We start from the raw sequence: 3,561 nt of genomic DNA on the forward strand, positions 1-3,561 counted from the left end.
GAGAATCTTTACGAGCTCTTCTTTGTGGTGAGGAACTGGCAGGACTGCAAGGAGGAAAAAGTGAGCACTGCTACATTCCCAGCTGGCATCCATGTCAGCAGCTCTGTCTGTGCCCAGTGGGCTGAGAGCAGAGGGGTGACGAGAGGGAGTGGGCTGGCTCTGCAAAGGGCTCTGAACTGGCTCTGTGCTCGAGGCTGGATCTCCCTGCCAGGAAGCAGCTGCATGTCACAATATTGTGGCGGGGAGAGCTGGGGATGATGTGGGGAAAACCTGCCTGCCCATGGAGAGCAAGCCCATCTCCTTCTGGACATGGGGCTACGGGGAAGGGGAAGGGGAAGAGAAAGCCCTCTCTGTCGGAAGGGCAGACCTTCAGTCTTTGATGCCAGGCCTCTGCCATCCATCTCCAGGACAAACAGGCCGTCCTTGGGGCTGTGGCTGCCATGATGGCTGTCCTCCTGCAAGAGGGGCTGCACCGAGAGCACGTCTGGGAGCAGCTCCTCTGGCTCGTGCACCCATGTCAGGAGGTCCAAGACACCTGCAGGATGGCCAAGGTGAGATGTTGCACAGGGCTCAGTGTGGAGCACATGCAAGTGCCATGAGGGGGCAGGGGGATGCGGGAGGAGGCAGGGAGCACTAGGAGAAAGAAGGAACAGGTGTTCAAGGGAGGTCTGAGGCTTCCTGAGTTCTTCAGTCAAGGAAGGAACAACCTGGACAGAAGCCAGGAAGGAGCCAAGAGTCACTGGGACTCATCTCCTGGGGATGGGAGGCTTCATCACCACCACCGTGGGGCTCTGGGGCTCTGAGTGCCTGAGGAGCTCTGTGCTAACAACTGGGAGGACCACATCCAGTTGCATCTGATGGGGGAGAAGAGGGCTGCTGGGTGGGAAATGCCTGCAAACAATGCCCAAGCATGGCTCAGTTGAGAGAATAGAGATTCTCTTGGTGCTGCTGGGAGGGCGCACAAAAAGAACACCTGAGCAGGAGCTTCTCCCAGCAGACAAACCACTGGGAAACAGTTTCTCTGCTTCCAAGTGGCTAGATGTGGCTCTCCTGGTCTCTTGCAGAGCCTCACTATCTTCCTAGAGGCCTTAGAGGGAGTTGAGAGTGTAATTCCAAAGGACAAGTTTCTGGACATCATCACTGCTGTGTTCTACCAGGTAAGGGGAGCCTATCTTTGCAGCTGTTTCCCTCTTGGCTAAATCTCAGGAGGGCTGTAAAACTCCGAGCCTCTGATGGCTGCTCAGCCTTAGCTCTTGCTTGCCCAAAGCTGCTCCAGAGCCATGCCTGCGCCCCTAGGGATGCTGTGGGGCAGGCTGGGTTTTGTCTGCGTGTCCTCTTCCTGAGAGTGCCAAGGGAGATGAGTGCTGGCAGCACAGTGTCTTTTCCATCCTCAGTTCTGATGTGATTTTCTCAAATGGACTTGTTCCCACAGCTCTCTGATGACACCAGCAGCACAGCGAGGCTGATAGCTGAGAGCTGACCCACTGCATACTGCTGCAGGGTAAGGAGAGGAGCTTTGGCAATGCTTGCCGGAGCCCTGGCCAAAACCTCTCTCTCAAACCTCACAAATGGACATGAGTTGCTCGCTAACATCGTGTGGGATTTCCTTCCTGCAGTCCGAATCTGCCCAGAGGAAATGCTCCTGCTTCTGCAGTCACAGCTGGGTGATGAGTGGGAGGCTGGATATGTGGTAACCCTGGGTCTGCTCAGTGCTCCAGTTTGCTCTGATGGTAAGTACCATGGGTTGGGACTTTCAGGGATCCCTTTTGCCATCTGGGTTGTGTCTCCGCGCATGTTTCTGTGCATCTCTTGCAGAGCCTGTGATGACAGAGATGCTGCCCCAGGTTGCAGAGGCTGTGCAGCATGGACTCCAGGACCCGGGTGAGCTCTTTTGGGAAAGGAAAGCGCTGTTGGGGTGGTGATGCTGCTGCCGATACGGGCAGGGCTGGGGTGTCCAGGGATGTTGCTCGGGCATTGACCTCATGGTCACTATGGCTCCTGTGGGAAGAGCAGGTAGAGAGGAGAAGACGGGTCCCTGTGCTGTGCATGGACCTCTGCTCTTGTTGTCTCTGCTCATCTGCCTCGATGAGCAGGTGGCTTCCCTTTGCCTTCTGACCAGGAAAATCACACCCACAGTTGACCCCTGCAGGTGAGGAGGGCTGTTCTGTATTTCATCAAGGATCTGCTCAGTGCTAACACCCGGAGCTGCTCAGCTTGGGATGTGGTGGGGCACATCTTTAATGAGTTCAGCCGCGCCACAGGAAGAAGGGTAAGGACAGTAGGCAGCATCTTCTTTTGGAAGACCCGTGCTGTCAGAGGCTGGCACAGAAGCACCAGTACGGCCACACCTGAGCCTCCTGAAACTCTCAGTTCTCCAGAACTGAAGTAACCAGCGTTTCAACACCACTGTTGTGCAGGCAGCTGGAGAACCTTTCTGCCCAGAAAGCCAAGGAAGAAGGAGCTCTCCAGGAGCTGTGCATGGACATCCTGGAGTCACTGGATGGATGTCTCTGTGAGAAGGATGTCCAAAGTAAGTCACACTTGGCCCTCCTGCTGCTCCTTGCCTTTGTATCACGTGTTCCTCATCCCATTCCAACACCCCAGGTCTCTCCTACAACGTGCTCTGAAGCACACAAGACTCAAGGAAACTCACAGAGTCCTCTTCATCTTTGAGCAGAGGCAGGGATGCTGACATGCTCAACTGCTTCATTCCCTACAGCTCCTGTGGCTGCGGCTTCTGCTGTTTGTGGTGCCAGCCCAGTACACGAGCATTCTGATTCCAGTCTCCCATTGTGTCCAAGCCCTGGCTGAAAGAGAGGACCTGACAGGATGGCAGATAGCAGATCTGGATCCTCATTTTGTCAGCTCCATGTTTCAAGGTAGGAGCAGAAACTCCCCCAGTGAGCCCTGCTGATCTGTGTTAGCACCCAGAAGGGACAGCGGAGCTGAGCGTGGCAGGGCATGGAGTGTCTTGGAGTCTTACTTAGCACTTCTTTCTCCTCGCAGGCCCACTGCTGACTCCCCAGACACTGCTGGCACGCCTGTTGGTGAGTAGATGCTCCAGAGGCCAGTGCCATGAGCCCCCAGGAGGAAGCAGCATGGCCATGGGCAAAGCTGTTGTCTGCTCCTTGCCCACCACGGTAGAGCCAAGCTGCTTCCCTCTGCTCTTGCTGCAGAAGTGACCCTGCTTCTCCTTGCTCTCGCTCAGATGGTGGCAGGGAGCCCTGTTGCAGGCAGCAAACTCCAACTTGCTGCCTTACTGCTGATGCAAAACCTCCACAGGAGGTTCCACAGAGCTGTGGGGGCCATGTGGGCTGCTGAGATCCCCCTGCTGCTGCAGTGTCTCCAAGGTAAAGCGCTGGTGGGGAGGGAGAGGCTGAGGCAGGGAAGGAGAGGGGAGTGAAAATGCAGCTCTATAGCATGGCAGAGGGGAAGCGTTTCCTGCAGTCTGGTGCTTGCTCTGCTGCTGTTTCCATTCCAGGGAGACAGCGCTGAGGCCCAGGGACCTTTCGTCCCCGGGGATCTGCCCATTCCAGAACACGGATGGGCCCTTCATGTCCC

The 3,561-nt window shown here is 56.1% G+C and overlaps 1 long non-coding RNA gene across 2 annotated transcripts; it reads left to right on the plus strand.

Annotated features, from left to right (window-relative positions):
- Nucleotides 1-3,500, plus strand: LOC104916795. 2 transcript variants are annotated; one of them, XR_002110705.1, is made up of 10 exons: nucleotides 1-60; nucleotides 408-551; nucleotides 1,065-1,157; nucleotides 1,433-1,501; nucleotides 1,617-1,730; nucleotides 1,816-1,881; nucleotides 2,137-2,269; nucleotides 2,418-2,530; nucleotides 2,720-2,879; nucleotides 3,007-3,500. It is a non-coding gene; the product is annotated as an uncharacterized LOC104916795 (long non-coding RNA). The 2 variants fall into 2 exon arrangements; XR_004162478.1 differs by lacking the exon at nucleotides 3,007-3,500 and having other exon boundaries at nucleotides 2,720-2,991.
- The last annotated feature ends 61 nt before the right edge of the window (nucleotides 3,501-3,561 follow it).

This window comes from Meleagris gallopavo, unplaced genomic scaffold (genome assembly GCF_000146605.3).
Source record: "Meleagris gallopavo isolate NT-WF06-2002-E0010 breed Aviagen turkey brand Nicholas breeding stock unplaced genomic scaffold, Turkey_5.1 ChrUn_random_7180001948326, whole genome shotgun sequence".
Taxonomy (NCBI): domain Eukaryota; kingdom Metazoa; phylum Chordata; class Aves; order Galliformes; family Phasianidae; genus Meleagris; species Meleagris gallopavo.